This window comes from Marmota monax, unplaced genomic scaffold, assembly GCF_021218885.2.
Source record: "Marmota monax isolate L192 unplaced genomic scaffold, Marmota_monax_Labrador192_F-V1.1 WCK01_AAM20220418_F8-fsc00293, whole genome shotgun sequence".
Classification (NCBI taxonomy): Eukaryota; Metazoa; Chordata; class Mammalia; order Rodentia; family Sciuridae; genus Marmota; species Marmota monax.
The window spans coordinates 472,444-494,937 of NW_026694586.1; the positions used below are offsets into that span (position 1 = coordinate 472,444).

The 22,494-nt window shown below is 40.4% G+C and overlaps 1 pseudogene; it reads right to left on the bottom strand.

The window, feature by feature from the left end:
• Window positions 1-15,330: 15,330 nt before the first annotated feature.
• Window positions 15,331-21,922, bottom strand: LOC124077223 (coiled-coil domain-containing protein 120-like; annotated as a pseudogene).
• Between the last annotated feature and the right edge of the window lie 572 nt (window positions 21,923-22,494).

Consider the following 22,494-nt stretch of genomic DNA (forward strand, 5'->3'; position numbering starts at 1 on the left):
CATTGACTTTCTCCACAAAAGAGGGATTTTGAAGCTATACAAGAACAATACAAATATATAAGGGGAAAAACATTAACACAACAGTTTCACAAAGCTAGAAAGAATCATGAGCAGTATGAAAAGACAAGGAAAGAAAGGACCACAAACAATATAGGTCAATTCAACATTAGATGAGGTAATATCTGCAGCTGATGGAATGTCAGACAAAGAGTTCAGGATATACATGCTTCAGATGATCTGGAATCTCAAGGGAGACATTATACAGCAAATTCAGACAATGAAAGATCACTTTGACAATGAATTATGTAAACAAATCCAAGAAGCAAAAGATCAACTCTATAGGGAGCTAGAGGATATAAAAAACAAACAAACAGAAATCCTAGAAATGCAGGAAGCAATAAACCAAATTAAAAACTCAAATGAGAGTATTACCAGCAGAGTAGAACACTTAGAAGATAGAACTTCAGACAACAAAGACAAAGTTTTTCAACTTGAAAAGAACATAGACAGCTTAGCGAGAATGTTAAGAAATCATGAGCAGAACATCCAAGAATTATGAGATAACATAAAGAAACCAAACCTAAGAGTTATTGGGATACAAGAGGGTATAGAGATCCAAACCAAGGGAATGAGCAATCTATTCAATGAAATAATACTAGAAAACTTCCCAGACTTAAAGAATGAAAAAGAAATCCAAATACTAGAAGCCTACAGGACACCGAATGTACAAAATCATAAGAGATCCACACCAAGACACATAATAATGAAGATGCCCAACATACAGAATAAGCAGAGAATCTTAAAAGCCGCAAGAGAGAGGAAGCAGATTACATTTAGGGGTAAACCAATCAGGATAACTGCTGATCTTTCAACACAGACTCTGAAAGCTAGAAGATCCTGGAACAACATATTTCAAATGCTGAAAGAAAAAGGGTTCCAACCAAGAATCATGTATCCAGCGAAATTAAGCTTCAGGATGGAAGATGAAATCAAAACCTTCCACGATAAACAAAAGTTAAAAGAATTTGCAGCTAGAAAACTAGCTCTTCAAAACATCCTTGGCGAGACATTACAGGGAAAGGAAATGAAAAATAACAATGAAAACCAACAGCAGGAAGTAGTACAGTAAAGGAAAAACTAATCATAGAGGAAAAACAAGTCATGTTAAGTAACATACATAATCAAATATGGCTGGAAATACAAACCATATCTCAATAGTAACCCTAAATGTTAATGGTTTAAATGCACCAATCAAAAGACATAGGCTAGTAGAATGGATTAAAAAAAAAGATCCAACAATATGCTGCCTACAGGAGACTCATCTGATAGGAAAAGACATACACAGACTGAAGGTGAAAGGTTGGGAAAAATCATATCACTCATACAGACCCCGGAAGCAAGCAGGATTGTCCATACTTGTATCAAATAAAATAGACATCAAGCCAAAGTTAATCAAAAGGGATAAACAAGGACACTACATACTGCTCAAGGGAACCATACACCAACAAGACTTGACGCTCATTAATATATATGCCCCAAACAATGGTGCAGCTACGTTCATCAAACAAAAATCTTCTCAAGTTCAAGAGTCAAACAGACCACAACACAATAATCATGGGAGATTTTAACACACCTCTCTCACCACTGGACAGATCTTCCAAACAAAAGTTGAATAAATAAACCATAGAGCTCAATAATACAATTAATAATTTAGACTTAATTGATATATACTAAATATACCACCCAACATTAAGTGGATACATTTTGTTCTCAGCAGCACATGGATCCTTCTCAAAAATAGACCATATATTATGTCACAGGGCAAATCTTAGCAATTACAAAGAGTAGAGATACTACCATGCATTTTATCTGATCATAATGGAATGAAATTGCAAATCAATAATAAAATGAGAAAGGAAAAAGCCTACATCACATGGAGATTAAACAATATGCTACTGAATGAACAAAGGGTTACAGAAGACATCAAAGAGGAAATTAAAAAATTCTTAGAGGTAAATGAAAACTCAGACACAACATATCGAAATCTCTGGGACACTATGAAAGCAGTACTAAGAGGAAAATTCATTTCATGGAGTTCATTCCTTAAAAGAAGGAAAAGCCAACAAATAAATGACCTCACACTATACCTCGAAGCCTTAGAAAAAGAAGAACAAATCAGCAGCAAATATAGTAGGAGGCAAGAAATAATTAAAATTAGAGCTGAAATAAATGAAATCGAAACAAAAGAAACAATCAAAAAAATTGACAAAAATAAAAGTTGATTCTTTGAAAAAATAAATAAGATTGATAGACCACTAGCCATGCTAACAAAGAGAAGAAGAGAGAGAACCCAAATTACTAGCTTACGGAATGAAAAAGGCAACATCACAACAGAAATACAGAAGACAATTAGAAATTATTTTGAAACACTATACTCTAATAAAATAGAATATAGTGAAGGCATCGATAAATTCCTTAAGACATATGAACTACCCAGATTGAGTCAGGATGATATAAACAACCTAAATAGACCAATATCAAGTGAGGAAATAGAAGAAGCCATCAAAAGACTACCAACCAAGAAAAGCCCAGGACCGGATGGATATACAGCAGAGTTTTACAAGAACTTTAAATAAGAACTAATACCAATACTCTACAATCTATTTCAGGAGATAGAAAAAGAGGGAGAACTTCCAAATTCACTCTATGAGGCCAATATCACTCTGATTCCCAAACCAGACAAAGACACCTCAAAGAAAGAAAACTACAGACCAATATCCCTAATGAATTTAGATGCAAAAATCCTCAATAAAATTCTGGCAAATCGGATACAAAAATATCAAAAAGATCGTGCACCATGATCAAGTAGGATTCATCCCTGGGATGCAAGGCTGTTTCAATATATGGAAATCAATAAATGTTATTCACCACATCAATAGACTTAAAGATAAGAACTATATGATCATCCCAATAGACGCAGAAAAATCATTCGACAAAGTACAGCATCCCTTTATGTTCAAAACACTAGAAAAACTAGGGATAACAGGAACTTACCTTAATATTGTAAAAGCTATATATGTTAAGCCTCAGGCTAGCATCATTCTAAATGGAGAAAAACTGAAGGCATTCCCTCTAAAATCTGGAACAAGGCAGGGATGCCCTCTCTCACCACTTCTATTCAATATAGTTCTCGAAATACTGGCCAGAGCAATTAGATAGACAAAAGTGCTAAGAGCCAAGTATATGATGCATGGCATTTTTGGTCGAAAGGTGACGCCAGCTAGCCATTGAAATGATATGATTATGTTAAGATTTGCATTCATATGGATATTGGACTCCTGCTGTTCACCTAGGCCGGCTACAGGACTCCTGGAGAGTTCCCATTGGTTGGGGAAGTACAGTAGGAGGGAGTTCCGGGGGAGGGGCGCTCTCTGCGGGTCCGGGAGGAGGCCGCGTGGGTGGATCGAAAATCTTCCCGGGCGTGTACTGGACATTGGCGGCAGTTTCAAAAAATAAAGTTTGTTCCTGCTTGAGTGGCTCGTGATTTTGTGCCCAGCCAGACTGCGGCAACTGGCGGCCCGTACGGGGAATGCCTGAAGCTTGGAGGTGAGTAAAATTGCTCACCCCTGAGGGAAGGCAACAAAATGGGTGACCATTTCAAAAAACAATGTGTTCTCATTTTGATTTATCTTGTTTTTGTTTCAAGCTGCCTATCCCTAGAATTTTCTCAGGCAAACTGGGAAAAATGGTTGGCTCAAGGTTTGAAGTTGTTCGGCCCTGAGAAAGAGAAAATTGATACAACTATTCTTTGTTCGGTTTTTGTTTCATTCTGTTTCGGTTTTGTTTTATGCTATCTTATTGGGTTGCGTTACCTTTATAGTAGATTAGAAACTAGTAAAAATCAAACCGAAAGACTGTTAAGTAAATTGTTAGAGGTCCAGACTATGGTAGAAAACATGTTAGGTCAAGCGAAAGAGAAGGTCTCTCAAGCTAGTCAGACAGAGGAAGATTTGAAGAAAGAAAGCTTAGAGGAAAAACAACCATCAGGCGGGGAATTACAACAGGAGGCTGCTACTAACCCCGTTCTATCACCAGAGGGCGTAATTCAACCAACAGCTCCATCTACAGCTGAGCGGCCCTCAACTCCCATAGTTGTTGGACGGAATCCTGAGGCAGGACCCCAAAGATTAGCATGCCCTGTACTTGAGCAGGCAGGAGGGCAATGAATTCACCGTGCTTTAGATTTCAAAACAGTGAAGCAATTAAAGGAGGCTGTAACAACCTACGGGCCACAAGCACCCTTCACTGTGAGCATGGTCGAATCCATTATCAACTTAGACATGACGCCAGCAGATTGGGCTAACATGTGTCGATCTGTCCTAAATGGAGGCAATATTTGTTATGGAAGGTTGCCAATGAGGAATTTTGCATGGAGACAGCTAGGCGAAATGCAGCAGCCGGTTACCCTCAAAGAAATCTAGATATGTTATTAGGAAAAGGACCTTATGAGGGTCAACGGCAACAAATTGAATATGATCCTGGCGTATACGCACAAATTGCTGTAGATGCAATTAAGGCATGGAAAACTTTACAGGGGCATGGAGATTTACAAGGACAATTATCTAAGGTAATACAAGGAGCTAATGAACCTTATGCTGAATTTGTAGATAGGCTTATTCAGACAGCTTCTAGAGTATTTGGAGATACAGAACAGGCAATGCCATTTATAAAACAACTGGCTTATGACCAAGCAAATTGTTGCTGCCGAGAGGTCATCAGACCATGGAAACATGAAGTTTTAAACACATATATTAAATTATGTAGAGACATTAATGAACAAGGGCAAGTCTTAGCAGCAGTACAACAGGCTTTAGATGCCAGGCCAAAAACATGCTATAATTGTGATCAAACAGGACATTTTAAAAGGAGTTGCCCCATAGGAGGAGGGTTTAACAAGGCTAGGTATCAAAGGAATAGAATACCGGGTATTTGCCCACGATGCCGTAGAGGGAAACATTGGGCTAATGAATGCCGTTCTCAAACCACCATAGAGGGTATTCCGTTATCAAAAAACAGACAAGGACCAAGTGTTTACCCACAATATCGTGGAGAAAGACATCAGGCTCCATTGCCAAAAAACGAACTGGAGGGCCCAATGCTCCGGGGCCCAAAACCACAAATATACGGGGCAATGGAGGAACCCAGTAGCACCATCAAGGTAGTTCCCAGGACGCATTATCCATTAAATCCCTCATCAGACAAACTAGAGGGAGCACAGGGTTGGACATCTGCGCCTCTGCCAGAGCAGTACTAACTCCAGAGATGGGAGTTCAAATCATTCCCACAGGAGTAAAAGGACCTCTTCCCCAAGGAACAGTAGGCTTATTATTGGGACGCAGTTCTTCAACACTAAAAGGACTTATGATAAGTCCTGAGGTAATTGATCCCGATTATGAGGGTGAAATAAAAATTATAGCTAGTTCTCCAAAGGGTATATCAGTAATTTCACCAGGAGATATAATAGCACAGTTATTAATAATACCCAGCCTACATGATAAATTTTCCAGTCGTACTGTAGAAAGAGGTTCCAAGGGATTAGGCTCCACAGGTGTAGATTGGGCTATGATGTCTTTAAATCTAGATTCTCGACCCATTCTAAAACTAAATATTCAAGGACATGAATTTAATGGGCTACTTGATACAGGTGCAGACCTTAGCATCATATCTCATCAAGAATGGCCGAAACATTGGCCATTACAACAAGCCACTCAAACGCTTCGAGGCCTAGGAGTGGCAACTAATCCCCATAGAAGTGCAATGGTATTAGATTGGAAGGATCCTGAAGGATGTGAAGGAACTATACAGCCCTATGTATTGGATAATCTTCCCATAAATTTATGGGGACGAGATGCCCTAGATCAATTAGGTTTGACATTAACAAATAACATCAATCCTAATACGCCCACTACTAGGGCTAGACAAGGCTTTAGGAAAGAAGAAAGATTAAGAAAACAAGAACAAGGTATGACAGCACCAATTCAAATAGATCAAGAAACAAATAGACATGGATTGGGTTTTCAGAAAGGGCCACTGAGACAATCAAAATTACTTGGAAATCAGAAAGACCAGTGTGGGTTCCTCAGTGGCCCCTGACTAAAGAAAAGATACAAATAGCCCATGACCTGGTCAAACAACAATTAGCGGAGGGACATATACAACCTTCCGTATCTCCCCATAATACTCCCATTTTTGTCATTAAAAAGAAATCTGGTAAATGGAGATTATTGCAAGATTTAAGAGACATTAATAATGAGATGGTTATTATGGGACCTGCTCAATCAGGGATTCCCCAATTGTCTGCTTTACCAAAAACCTGGCATGTTTTAGCTATAGATATTAAAGATTGTTTTTTTTTTTTCAATTCCAATTCGTCCCGAGGATAGTCCACATTTTGCATTTACTATCCCTGCACTAAATCATGAAGGTCCTGATCAGAGATATGAATGGAAAGTACTCCCTCAAGGGATGGCTAATAGTCCAACTATGTGTCAAATTTATGTTAACAAAGCAATCCAGCCACTTAGAAATCAAAATCCTGAACTACAAATATTTCACTATATGGATGATGTGTTATTCGCACATAAAGATAAAAACACATTGCTAGAATGTTATGCCACACTTACAAATTTATGAAAAAATTATAATCTAGAGATAGCAATAGATAAAGTACAATTAAACTTCCAATTTAGGGGTTTTATTATCCTCAACCATGGTCCGTCCACCCAAAATTCAAATACGAGTATATCAACTCAAATCACTTAACGACTTTCAAAAGTTATTAGGAGACATAAATTTGGTAAGGCCTTATCTAGGCATACCAACAGGAGAGTTGGGACCTTTATTTGATATTCTAAAAGGTCTATCAGACCAAATTCACCCCGCATGTTGACGCCTGAAGCAAGAAAGGCATTAAAAATCATTGAAACATATATGGAAAATATGCATTTGGATAGAATTGATATAAGTTTGCCTTTATTATTTATTGTACTGCCAACAAAAAATATTCCTACAGGAGTATTCTGGCAAGAAGGTCCATTATTGTGGATACATTTATCTTATTCTCCTAACACTATTCTTACTAGATATCCTGAGGCTGTAGGACAATTAATACTCAAAGGAATAAAAGCAGCCAAGGGAGTGTTTGGGATTTCTCCCAATAAAATTATTACTCCATATACTATGGATAAAATTGATGAGTTAGCTAATGAGTTAAATACTTGGGCAATAATCATGTGTAAATCTAATGTTTCATTTGATAATCACTTACCGTCTAATCCTTTGTTGTCTTTTTGGTCTAAACATCCTGTAGTTTTTGCAAAGATGACAAAAAAAAAAAAAAAAAAACAACCATATCATGAATGCTCCAAATATATTCACTGATGGGTCAAATAATGGTACAGCAGCAGTAGTTACCCCTGATCAAACTTTTACATTTTTAGTACCCAAACAATCAGCTCAAAAGGTAGAGCTTAATGCAGTATTACAAGCTTTTGTGATGTTTAAAGATTCTGTATTTAATTTATTTTCTGATAGTCAGTATGTAGTTAATGCTATAGTATCCCTTGAAGATGCTGGTAGGATTTCCCCTTCTTCTACTGTTTTCTCTTTGTTTTCCAATATACAAAGTCTAATCTGGGACAGAAAATATCCATTCTTTATAGGACATATCAGGGCACATACAGAATTGCCTGGAGCCCTTAGTTTGGGCAATGAGTTAGCAGATAAATCTACACATGACATACATATTTTCTCCACAATAGAAGAAGCTATAAATTTTCATAAAAGGTTCCATGTCAATGCTAATACTTTACAAAAGCATTTTAAAATAACTAAAGATCAAGCCCGAAATATAATAAAACAATGTCAAAATTGTGTGACATTTTTACCACAAGTTAATCTTGGAGTCAATCCTAGAGGACTGATACCTAACCATATTTGGCAGATGGACGTCACACACTTGCCAAAATTTGGAAAATTAAAATATTTACATGTTACAGTTGATACTTCTTCCAGATTTCTGATGGGCTCCCTTCATGCCGGAGAAAAAACTAAAGATGTTATAGCTCATTGCTTACAAAATTTTGCCACTGTGGGCGTTCCAAAACAGTTAAAAACCGATAATGGTCCTGGTTATGCGTCCACCTCTTTTAAACAATTTTGCTCATCATTTGGCATTACTCACATAACAGGAATTCCATACAATCCACAAGGACAAGGCATAGTTGAAAGAGCTCATCAAACTATTAAAATGTACTTATTAAAACAAAAGGAGGGAATTGGAAAGGGGTATATATCCCCCAAAGATAAACTTAAAATAACCCTTTTTACTCTAAACTTTTTAAATTTGGATTCATCAGGGCTTAGTGCTGCGGAAAGACATTTGTATCCAAAAAATGTACATAAGCCTAAGGTACTTTGCAAAGATATTCTAACAGGACAATGGAAAGGTCCTGACCCAGTGATAGTCTGGAGTCGGAGCTCTGTTTGTGTTTTTCCACAGGAAGAACAGCAGCCGATTTGGATTCCAGAGAGACTAACTAAAACAATTTCTACAGACCAAAAGGAAGATGATTCGACTCAAATCCATAACAGCTGATATCCAGATCTCCAGCTTGGCTATTCTTACATCTGCGACAGTGATTAACCAGGATGCTTTTTTCAATATCTATTTTATTATTGCTTTTTCCAACATCATAAAGTTTATTTTTGAGCTCATAGAGACCTAGGTTAATGTTTTTTCTGATCAGTTTTATTTTTTGACTGTGGAGTTTTTGAACATTGCAATGGAGATTTCACCTAGGTAAAGCTACAAGGCCTTTACTATTGTCTTATGTGTTATATGTTACGTGTGCACACTTCTGTTTTGTGTTGTATCTCTGTATGTGCGTATGTCCATATATCACATATGAGGAGCGCTCATGCACATGGATCCAAAAATTTTTTTTTTATTATTCACGTGATTTTAATAGTTTAATTTAATTTGGGTAAACAGCTGTTGAGGGTTGTTTTAATATATGAACAAATAGAAGGTTAACAGATCTGTTTGTTTACTTTCACCTTTCCTTTTCATTATATTTAATAATTCTGTTCTGGATAATGTAAATTGTTCTAAATATTGTTTTCTTAGTACCTGTTGAAATGTTACATGTTTTTTTTTTAGCATCATTGTCAAAATTCCTATTTTCATCCCAGTGCCGGTGAAGACAAAGATAAAACCAAACTACAACTTCTTCGAGAGTTATCACAACAAACCGTGTAAACTGATACATCAATGATTTATAACTCAACAAGTAATGCTCAATCAATGAGTTGATTTATTTTGGAAGGATATGGACATATTGATAGATTCCTCTGCTTTGAACTGCTTACAAAACTTGCCTGGACTATGTATCACTTGTATGCTTTGTGATCTATTTGTTGATGCAGCGAATTATGGTAGTGCTGGCGTATCTTTGCTGATGTGTCACCAGTGATGCAATTTTTCCTAGGAGCCGTTAATTGACTTGGTGTCATGACATTTGTGTATCCTCCTCCCTTCTACTAGTGATGGTCTAATTTTGGGGGCCAACAGAGGTGAGGTAAAGAACATCACCCCCCCACCGGCACCAAGGCCAAATTTGGGGGCCAACAGAGGTGAGGCAAAGAACATCACCCCCCCACTGGTACATAGGCCTATCCACAAGTATGGCTATATGCTGGACCGGTAGTCAGTGACGGGTATGATCCAATTGCAGTGGTATCAACCTAAGACAGGAGGCTGATGCCTAAAAGTCAGATTTCCGATGACGGGTAAGGACCGTATGTTGAATTGGACAAACCTAACAGGCACGGTCCCTAGCCAGATTGCTTGTTACTTAAACAGAAGGGGGCAGATGCTAAGAGCCAAGTATATGATGCATGGCATTTTTGGTCCAAAGGTGACGCCTGCTAGCCATTGAGATGATATGATTATGTTAAGATTTGCATTCATATGGATATTGGACTCCTGCTGTTCACCTAGGCTGGCTGGAACTCCTGGAGAGTTCCCATTGGTTGGGGAAGTACAGTAGGAGGGAGTTCCGGGGGAGGGGCGCTCTCTGCGGGTCCGGGAGGAGGCCGCGTGGGTGGATCGAAAATCTTCCCGGGCGTGTACCGGACATTGGCGGCAGTTTCAAAAAATAAAGTTTGTTCCTGCTTGAGTGGCTCCTGATTTTGTGCCCAGCCAGACTGCGGCAACAAGAAATTAAAGGCCTTAAGATAGGAAAAGAAGAACTTAAATTATCACGATTTGCAGATGATATGATCCTATACCTAGAAGACACAAAAGGGTCTACAAAGAAACTACTAGAGCTAATAAATGAATTCAGCAAATTAGCAGGATATAAAATCAACACGCATAAATCAAAGGCATTCCTGTATATCAGCGACAAATTTTCTGAATTGGAAATGAGGAAAACCACCCCGTTCACAATATCCTCAAAAAAAAAAAATAAAATACTTGGGAATCAACCTAACAAAAGAGGTGAAAGATTTATACAATGAAAACTACAGAACCCTAAAGAGAGAAATAGAAGAAGATCTTAGAAGATGGAAAAATATACCCTGTTCATGGATAGGCAGAACTAACATCATCAAAATGGCGATATTACCCAAAGTTCTCTATGCAATGCAATGCCAATCAAAATCCCAATGGCATTTATTATAGAAATAGATAAAGCAATCATGAAATTCATATGGAAAAATAAAAGACCCAGAATAGCAAAAACAATTCTAAACAGGAAGTGTGAATCAGGAGGTATACCGATACCAGATTTCAAACTGTACTATAGAGCAATAGTAACAAAAACAGCATGGTACTGGTACCAAAACAGGCGGGTGTACCAATGGTACAGAATAGAGGACACAGAAACCAATCCACAAAATTACAACTATCTTATATTCGATAAAGGGGCTAAAAGCATGCAATTGAGGAAGGATAGCATCTTCAATAAATGGTGCTGGGAAAACTGGAAATCCATATGCAACAAAGTGAAACTGAATCCCCTCTTCTCGCCATGCACAAAATTTAACTCAAAATGGATCAAGGAGCTTGATATCAAATTAGAGACTCTGCATCTGATAGAAGAAAAAGTTGGCTCCGATCTACATATTGTGGGGTCGGGCTCCAAATTCCTTAATAGGACACCCATAGCACAAGAGTTAAAAACCAGAATCAACAAATGGGACTTACTCAAACTAAAAAGTTTTTTCTCAGCAAGAGAAACAATAAGAGAGGTAAATAGGGGCCCTACATCCTGGGAACAAATCTTTACTCCTCACACTTCAGATAGAGCCCTAATATCCAGAGTATACAAAGAACTCAAAAAATTAAGCAATAAGAAAACAAATAACCCAATCAACAAATGGGCCAAGGACCTGAACAGACACTTCTCAGAGGAGGATATATAATCAATCAACAAGTACATGAAAAAATGCTCACCATCTCTAGCAGTCAGAGAAATGCAAATCAAAACCACCCTAAGATACCATCTCACTTTAGTAAGATTGGCAGCCATTATGAAGTCAAACAACAACAAGTGCTGGCGAGGATGTGGAGGAAAAGGGTACACTTGTACATTGCTGGTGGGACTGCAAATTGGTGTGGCCAATATGGAAAGCAGTATGGAGATTCCTGGGAAAGCTGGGAATGGAACCACCATTTGACCCAGCTATTGCCCTTCTTGGACTATTCCCTGAAGACCTTAAAAGAGTGTACTATAGAGATACTGCTACATCGATGTTCATAGCAGCACAATTCACAATAGCTAGACTGTGGAACCAACTTAGATTCCCTTCAATAGATGAATGGATTTAAAAATGTGGCATTTATACACAATGGAGTATTACTCAGCACTAAAAAATGACAAAATCATGGAATTTGCAAGGAAATGGATGACATTAGAGCAGATTATGCTAAGTGACGCTAGCCAATCCCTAAAAAACAAATGCCAAATGTCTTCTTTGATATAAGGAGAGCAACTAAAAACAGAGCATGGAGGAAGAGCATGAGAAAAAGATTAACATTAAACAGGGATGAGAGGTGGGAGGGAAAGGGAGAGAGAAGGGAAATTGCATGGAAATGGAAGGAGACCCTCGTTGTTATACAAAATTACATATAAGAAGATGTGAGGGGAAAGGGAAAAAAATCAAGGGAGAGAAATGAGTTACAGTAGATGGGGTAGAGAGAGAAGATGGGAGGGGAGGGGAGGGGGGATAGTAGAGGATAGGAAAGATAGCAGAATACAACAGTCACTAGTATGGCCATATGTAATAACGTGGATGTGTAACCGATGTGATTCTGCAATCTGTATACGGGGTAAAAATGGGAGTTCATAACCTACTTGAATCAAATGTATGAAATATGATATGTCAAGAGCTTTGTAATGTTTTGAACAACCAATAAAAAAAGAAAATGTGATATATATATATATATATATATATATATATATATATATATATACACACACACACACACAAAATGGAGTTTTACTCAGTCACCAAGAATGAAATAATAGCATTTTCTGGTAAATAGATGGGAATGGAGAAAACCATGATAAGTGAAATAAACCAGACTTAGAAAATCAAGAAAAAAAAATCTTAAGGTAGAACGAAAATAGTGAATTATCCAGGGTAGTTCAATGTGATCACAAGAGTCCTTATAAGACAGAAACATGTGAGAAAGAAGAGAATTGATGACAGATGCAAAGGGTGTAGTGGCTTTCTTTGAAGGCGGAAGATCTGGTCATAAGCCAAGAAAAGCAGGTGGACTCTGAAAAAGGTGAGAAACAGAACCTTCCCTGGAGCCTCCAGAAGGAAGGCAGCCTTGTGGACATCTTGATTGAAGGTCAGAAAACTGGCTACAGGATTCTGAACACTTAAACTGTAATATAAGAAATTTGTTTTAAGTCACTACGATCATGGCAATATGGTGCAGCCACGTTAGGAAATTTACACACCTGTGAAGTTATATAGCAGTCATCTAATCATCTTGGGTAAATCCCTTAAACAACCTGACTTGTATTTCCTCCTCTGCCTAACATGGAGATTGAGTATGCAAATGTCACTCACCAAGTTAGATTATTTCAGTGGTTACACATGTAGAATAAACTAATGCTCCATTCGGAGTTAGAAGAAGGAAATCATGCATCTGTGACAAACTGGTCATAGCCTGATCAAAATGTGTTCAGAAAATGATGTGAAAAAGAATCATAGAGTCCCCTTCAAAGCCCTTACAGACGTGAAAATGACAATGTCAGATTATTGAAACCAGAAACAAACTTGGAAAAAGTTCATATTTTATTGCATAATTATGTTTATCAATGCAAGTCTTTAAAGTATAATTGCTATCTGTATGTAGAAAATGAGTTATGAGACCAGGCAGAATACTTGTCATCAAACATGGTCTTTAGAAGAAATTGTTTTGAAAGAGAGAGCACATTGTTTTGGATCAAGGCTCTTAAATTATTACAAAATCAAATCCTTTAATTTTTTTGGCTTGAGTGTGTGAAGCCTATCTGGTTTCACTTGATAAAATGAGAAATGTTTGCTTATTTAAATATATGTTCATATTTAAATATACACTTAAACATATTTATATTTTATATTTAAATATTTTTATTTAAAAAAATATATATTTTAAATATATATAAACACATATATTTATATACTTTCTACCCCTTTGGGGGAAAAAATGGCTTCACTCAGTTTTCTCTGTAATCTCACTTTTTTTCTCAGAATCAAGGTTGCACTGGGTTTTTGTCTTGATAAAACCAAAGACCAAGCATTCAGTGCATCAGGCTCTGTATCTGCCACATGAGCATCCATGATGCAGACAGACAGCAAGCTGAGCACAACATGTTTTCACAAGTAACTCAAACATCACCCTTCATCACAGAAAAAAACAATAAAATGTATAATTGCTCTCTTTTAGTCATAAGTGGAGGTAAAAATCAAAAGACACCAGCTGGAAATATTTAATTTGCTTCAGAAAAAACAATCCTCAATGTCAAAATAATTCTCAAATCTTGAAATTCAGGGCTATAAAAAACATTAAAAATAGCATTTTAGGGGCTGGGGTTGTGGCTCATCGGTAGAGCACTTGCCTCTCACGCGTGAGACGCTGGGTTCGTTCCTCAGCACCAAATAAAAATAAATAAACAAAAATAAAGATGTATTTTAAAAAAGAGCATTTTAAGTATCTCCCTCTTTTTAAAAAAATATTTTGTTAAGTTGTAGTTGAACACAATACCTTTATTTTATATATTTATTTATTTTTATATGGTGCTGAGAATCGAATTCAGCTCCTCACATGTGCTACGCAAGTGCTCTGTGGCTGAGCCACAATCCCAGCCCAGTACGCCCCCCCCTTTTTTCTTTTCTTTCGTTTTTCTTTTTTTCAGTGTACACATTTATTATAGAAATCTCCTTCCAGTATGGGTAGTGTCTTGGTCTCAGATCCACTGGTTCAAAAAGAAAAGTTTTAACACTAGATAAAAGGGGTAGGGGAGCCCCCAGCTCAGAAAGTCACAGACAGGTATCATAGAAAACACAGCTTGTGTTGTTTAAAAAGTAGTGAATGGAAGGAAAGCCAAGGAGGATGTGACGAGGCCTGTGGCCGTGGCCAGAGGTCACCTCAGGATTGTACTGGCATCTACCAGATACCAGGTTCAACCACCAAAACACCCTAGGATGCAACATACCCAATGGCTCTGCCCCTTGTTAGCCTCCTACAGGGCCTCCTGATTGGGGATGATCAGCACAGAGAGGGATAGGGTACCCCATCCAGAATTTAATCCTTCCAAATGTGGGCAGAAATCCAAACTGCCCTGGTTTGAGGGGTGGCAGGGAGTTCTGTTCACAACAGAGTCTCCTGACTACCCCCCAAAAGGGTCCTAACACCCTATATGGTCCATTGTGGAGGGGGGTGGACCTGAACAGAACAGGTTGGGCAGGGGGACAGCAATGAACCCAACCAGGATGAGCTCACAGTTTCCCTTTTATAAAATGCCTAGTATTGGGCAAAGACAGTGAATACTAAATCACAACTGTAAACAGAAATGGAGGAAGGGGATTGGAATCCCTATTGCATCATTCACTCTCCTTGAAGCTGGCTGAAGTCCCCCATTCCCCATTGTGAGAGAAGCAAAGTAGTGCAGACACATTCCTGGGTCCTTGGGGAGCCAGGGACTTTGGAAGATCAGGTTGGTGCCCAGCCCAGCACTGAGAGCAACCACAACCCAGGGCTCAGCGAGGTCAGCTGTGTGCTCCCAGGACTGGAGCCATGCCCAGACCAACAAGGTGCAAATCAGAAGGGGTAAGACCAGTGTGTGGGGCCTGGGGGTCAGAACTGGAAGACTGGTTCCCTTATAGTGCAGATCACTTAAAGGAGCCTTTACCTGCGGGGGGTGGGGGGGCGGGTACAGGAAGTCTGGTAGTATCTTTAGAAGGGGACAGCAAGAATCTGGAGGACAAGGTGGGGAAGACAGAAAAGAGACAGGAAAAGACAGACATGACACAGAAAGAGAAAAAGAGTCTCATTAACGAGGCAAGCACAGGAAAGCAGGAAGAGAAAGGTGAGGGCATATGATGTCCCTTCCTCCCAGCACCCTGGTTTCAAGGCTCATTTCCAGCCAATCTGCACTCCTTGTATGACTTGGTAAGGAACTACTACCAGGACCCCAAGGACTAATGCAGGTCACACCTGGAAATGACCTGTGCCAACACTGCAGCTAGTTTCCTTGTGGACCCAGTCATTAACTATCATGACTAGCTGATCCCTGGCCTGAATATCTTCACCAATTGCTTCAAGAGACTCCTACTCATCAGTAAAAGCACCCCCATACCTGCTGGACACAGGGGGTGCATTGAAACTCTCGGAGTGCCAGACTGGACCTGGCTGGGGGCCTTGTAAGGCACGTGGCCCACTTAATAGCAGCGGGCATGGAGGAAGGATGAGTGTAGTGGGCCCCCATAACGGAGCATAGGCCCAGCCCTTCCAGGGCAAGGTTCTTGTGGCCACTGTGCTTGTGGTGATACTTGTGGGTAATAAGGGTGGATAGGGACATCCATAGCAGAGGGTTCTGGTGCACCTCTGGACCCTCAGCAGCCTCCAGGGGCAGGCCACAGGGCTTGGTATGGGTGGCATGGGTGTGGGGGTTCTTGCTGCCAAGGAGGGGGCTGCTGCTGTCAGCTGCATACATAGGTGGTGGGCCAGGGAGCAAGTTCAAGAGTCTAATAGACCACCACACCATAATCATGGGAGACTTCAACACACCTCTCTCGCCACTGGACAGATCTTCCAAACAAAAGTTGAATAAGGAAACTATAGAACTCAATAACACTATTAATAACCTAGACCTAATTGACATATATAGAGCATACCACCCAACATCAAGCAGTTACACTTTTTTCTCAGCAGCACATGGATCCTTCTCAAAAATAGATCATATATTATGTCACAGGGCAACTCTTAGACAATATAAAGGAGTAGAGATATTACCAGGCATCTTATCTGATCATAATGGAATGAAACTGAAAATCAACGATAAAAGAAGGAAGGAAAAAGCATACATCAATTGGAGAATGAACAATAGGTTACTGAATGATCAATGGGTTATAGAAGACATCAAGGAGGAAATTAAAAAATTCTTAGAGATAAATGAAAACACAGACACAACATATCGGAATCTATGGGACACATTGAAAGCAGTTCTAAGAGGAAAATTCATTGCTTGGAGTTCATTCCTTAAAAAAAGAAAAAACCAACAAATAAATGATCTCATACTTCATCTCAAAATCCTTGAAAAAGAAGAGCAAAACAACAGCAAAAGAAGTAGAAGGCAAGAAATAATTAAAATCAGAGCTGAAATTAATGAAATCAAAACAAAAGAAACAATTGAAAAAATTGACAAAACTAAAAGTTGGTTCTTTGAAAAAATAAACAAAATCGACAGACCCTTAGCGATGCTAGTGAAGAGAAGAAGAGAGAGAACTCAAATTACTAGCACACGGGATGAAAAAGGCAATATCACAACAGACACTTCAGAAATACAGAAGATAATCAAAAACTATTTTGAATCCTTATACTCCAATAAATTAGAAGATAGTGAAGGCATAGATAAATTTCTTAAGTCATATGATCTGCCCAGATTGAGTCAGGAGGATATAGAAAACCTAAACAGACCAATATCAATTGAGGAGATAGAAGAAACCATCAAAAGACTACCAACTAAGAAAAGCCCAGGTCCCGATGGGTATACAGCAGAATTTTACAAAACCTTTAAAGAAGAACTAATACCAATACTTTTCAAGCTACTTCAGGAAATAGAAAAGGAGGGAGAACTTCCAAATTCATTCTATGAGGCCAACATCACCCTGATACCTAAACCAGACAAAGACACTTCAAAGAAAGAAAACTACAGACCAATATCTCTAATGAACCTAGATGCAAAAATCCTCAATAAAATTCTGGCGAATCGGATACAAAAACATATAAAAAAAATTGTACACCATGATCAAGTAGGATTCATCCCTGGGATGCAAGGCTGGTTCAATATACGGAAATCAATAAATGTTATTCACCACATCAATAGACTTAAAAATAAGAACCATATGATCATCTCGATAGATGCGGAAAAAGCATTTGACAAAGTACAGCATCCCTTTATGTTCAAAACTCTAGAAAAACTAGGGATAACAGGAACATACCTCAATATTGTAAAAGCAATCTATGCTAAGCCTCAGGCTAGCATTATTCTGAATGGAGAAAAACTGAAGGCATTCCCTCTAAAATCTGGAACAAGACAGGGATGCCCTCTCTCTCCACTTCTCTTCAACATAGTTCTCGAAACACTGGCCAGAGCAATTAGACAGACGAAAGAAATTAAAGGCATAAAAATAGGAAAAGAAGAAATTAAATTATCACTATTTGCAGATGATATGATTCTATATCTAGCAGACCCAAAAGGCTCTACAAAGAAACTATTAGAGCTAATAAATGAATTCAGCAAAGTGGCAGGATTTAAAATCAACACGCATAAATCAAAGGCATTCCTGTATATCAGCGACAAATCCTCTGAAATGGAAATGAGGACAACCACTCCATTCAAAATATCTTCAAAAAAAATAAAATACTTGGGAATCAACCTAACAAAAGAGGTGAAAGACTTATACAATGAAAACTACAGAACACTAAAGAGAGAAATAGAAGAAGATCTTAGAAGATGGAAAAATATACCCTGTTCATGGATAGGCAGAACTAACATCATCAAAATGGCGATATTACCAAAAGTTCTCTATAGGTTTAATGCAATGCCAATCAAAATCCCAATGGCATTTCTTGTAGAAATAGAGAAAGCAATCATGAAATTCATACGGAAAAATAAAAGACCCAGAATAGCAAAAACAATGCTAAGCAAGAAGTGTGAATCAGGCGGTATAGCGATACCAGACTTCAAACTATACTACAGAGCAATAGTAACAAAAACAGCATGGTACTGGTACCAAAACAGGCGTGTGGACCAATGGTACAGAATAGAGGACACAGAAACCAATCCACAAAACTACAACTATCTTATATTTGATAAAGGGGCTAAAAGCATGCAATGGAGGAAGGATAGCATCTTCAACAAATGGTGCTGGGAAAACTGGAAATCCATATGCAACAAAATGAAACTGAATCCCTTTCTCTCACCATGCACAAAAGTGAATTCAAAATGGATCAAGGAACTTGATATCAAATCAGAGACGCGCCGTCTGATAGAAGAAAAAGTTGGCTACGATCTACAGTCGGTGGGGTCGGGCTCCAAATTCCTCAATAGGACACCCATAGCACAAAAGTTAATAACTAGAATCAATAAATGGGACTTACTCAAACTAAGAAGTTTTTTCTCAGCAAAAGAAACAATAAGAGAGGTAAATAGGGAGCCTACATCCTGGGAACAAATCTTTACTCCTCACACTTCAGATAGAGCCCTAATATCCAGAGTATACAAAGAACTCAAAAAATTAGACAATAAGAGAACAAACAACCCAATCAACAAATGGGCCAAGGACCTGAACAGACACTTCACAGAGGAGGACATACAGTCAATCAACAAGTACATGAAAAAATGCTCAACATCTCTAGCTGTCAGAGAAATGCAAATCAAAACCACCCTAAGATACCATCTCACTCCAGTAAGATTGGCAGCCATTAGGAAGTCAAACAACAACAAGTGCTGGCGAGGATGTGGGGAAAAGGGTACACTTGTACATTGCTGGTGGGACTGCAGATTGGTGCAGCCAATTTGGAAAGCAGTATGGAGATTTCTTGGAAAGCTGGGAATGGAGCCACCATTTGACCCAGCTATTCCCCTTCTTGGTCTATTCCCTAAAGACCTAAAAAGAGCATGCTACAGGGACACTGCTACATCGATGTTCATAGCAGCACAGTTCACAATAGCAAGACTGTGGAACCAACCTAGATGCCCTTCAATAGACGAATGGATAAAAAAAATGTGGCATTTATACACAATGGAGTATTACTCTGCATTAAAAAATGACAAAATCATAGAATTTACAGGGAAATGGATGGCATTAGAGCAGATTATGCTAAGTGAAGCTAGCCAATCCCTAAAAAACAAATGCCAAATGTCTTCTTTGATATAAGGAAAGTAACTAAGAACAGAGTAGGGACGAAGAACAGGAGAAGAAGATTAACATTTAACAGGGATGAGAGGTGGGAGGGAAAGGGAGAGAGAAGGTAAATTGCACGGTAATGGAAGGAGACCCTCAGGGTTATACAGTGGAGGGGGTAGAGAGAGAGGAGGGGAGGGGAGGGGAGGGGAGAGGTGGGGAGGGGGGAGGGTGGATGATGGGAAAGGCAGCGGAGCACAACAGACACTAGTATGGCAATTTGTAAATCAATGGATGTGTAACTGATGTGAATCTGCAATCTGTGTATGGGGTGAAGGTGGGAGTTCATAACCCACTAGAATCAAAGTGTGGAATATGATATGTCAAGAAATTTGTAATGTTTTGAACAACCCACCGGGCGGGAGAGTGGTCCTGGGACCTCAGCTGCAGGTAGCAGCTACCCCCAGCCTGACCAGGCGGGCAAGCCCCGGTCAAAGGAATAGTCCAAGAGGAAGTCCCCACATACAGGTGGGAGGGGGGCTTCCACGGGAAGCAGGAGCAGCTGAGCTAGGCCTGGCGGCCTGGGGAGGGTCTGAGGGCCCCGCTGTGCGAGAGGAGAAGGCAGGGGTGGTTGGGGGCGCTCACACAGCACCTCATTGCTCTGTCAGACGGGTTTGTTTGACGAACATAGCTGCACCATTGTTTGGGGCATAAATATTTATGATTGTTATGTCTTGTTGGTGTATGGTTCCCTTAAGCAGTATGTAGTGTCCCTCTTTATCTCTTTTGATTAACTTTGGCTTGAAATCTATTTTATTTGATATGAGTATGGACACGCCTGCTTGTTTCCGAAGTCCATATGAGTGATATGATTTTTCCCAACCTTTCACCTTCAGCCTATGTATGTCTTTTCCTATCAAATGCGTCTCCTGTAGGCAGCATATTGTTGGGTCTTGTTTTGTGATCCATTCTACTAGCCTGTGTCTCTTAATTGGTGAGTTTAAGCCATTAACATTTAGGGTTATTATTGAGATATGGGTTGTTCTTCCAGCCATATTTGTTTATTTCTGTTACTAAACATTGTTTGTTTTCCTCTTTGATTATTTCCCCCCCCCCCTTTACTGTCCTACCTCCCACTGTTGGTTTTCATTGTTATTTTCCATTTCCTCTTCCTGTAATGCTTTGGCGAGGATGTTTTGAAGAGATGGTTTTCTAGCTGCGAATGGAGCCCATCTGCGAGTCCTGGCTGCTAGACCGCTGTTGAGAATGGAGGCCTTCGGGCTTGCAGAGCTGAGGGCCAGCGCCGCGAGTGGAAGGCACTCTTCGCCCCTCAAAACTTTGGAGGCTCTCCTGGGCAGGGAGCGTGTGGGGCTGATGGGGCTGGTCATAGAGTTCCTCCTGCTCTTCAGATCCCCATAAAGATCTAACGGAGGTGGTTTCCACGGGGTTCGCCGCTCAAGGCTCCCCCCAGATACTGCTTGCAGCTGGTCCCAAGCCTTTGGTGGCGAGGGGCGTTTTGCCAGAGAGAAGCAGCCCGGGGTTCCTCATTGTCATGGCTGGCCCCAGACTCTCAGAGGGAGCTGCTCTCAGAGTGCAGAACTTCATCTTCTTGGCTGAGCTGAGCTAGGCGTGTGCCCAGACAGACTCCCTGGGTGCTCTTGCAGACAGCGGCAGTGGCTGCGGAGGGAGAACTGGGAGGCCAAGGCGGGCCCGGACGCCCCCCAGCTGGTCCTCCAACACATGCAGCCTCCTCAGTGCATCCGCCTATAATTGGAGCCAGCGTGGCAGCTGTTCACCACATAGCTCAGGGGCTGGGGCCAAGCACAGGGCAGCGGCTGCGGATCTGCTGTAGCACCTACACCTCGATTCCAGCTCCTCAACAGGGCTCAGGAGTGGTGCGCTGGGTTGGGATGCAGTGGAGGGTAGGCACCGGCTGCCCGGCGGTCCGCGCACCAACTGGGGCCGTTCACCAAGTTTCAGTGGGCACTAAGGGGGCAGCTGGCCAGTAAGCTCCGCCTCCTGGAGACACACTTGTCGGAGATCCTGAAGTTTCAGGCTCAGGGCCTCTTGCAGGGCCCGCTGCTGGTCAAGCAGCGCCTCCACCTCCCGGTCAGACACTCTGAATTCACCTGGGGGGCAGCCTCCCCAAAAGGGCTGCTGGAGCAGTGAAGGTAGGAGAGCTGATCAGCTGACCTTTGACTTCCATCCTGGTGCTGTCAGGAGGCCTTGGCTGATGGTGGACAAGGCATTGGTTCTCTTCCCATTGAGTGGGAACACAGCAAGTGGGAAGCTGGGCAGACTTACAGGTGTAAGTCTGTAAGTCTACTTACTCAGAGGCCCATGGGCCACAGCCAGGAGTCTTACCTAGGGTCCTTGCACCGTGGCGTAGGCGGGGTCCGTGTAGGCCAGCAGGAATAATAGGCGCGCCCCTCCCTCGCTGAGCCCTGCTAGTCCCTAGACACCCGCCCACACCCCTTCCGCGCTCTTCTGGTGGGCCGCATTCGGCCCCGCGACTGTTAGCCGTGGAGGCAAGATGGGGGGCGTGCTGAGGATGGGAGAGGTGTACTGTCCCCTCCACGGGCTGCAGACCCCCGACCCCCACCTTTAACTCAGTGCATCCGCTCTCAGCGGCACCACCACCCCTGCCGCTGAGCACGCGACCTTTTTTAAATTTTTAATATCCCAGAACTAGTGAAGAGTGGATAGAGCTAGTTTAGTTGTTTATCAAATACTTTTCTGATAAATATAATGTTCTGCAAAAAAGTTCAATCCGTGGACATCTAATTAATTTGTTCTTGAATT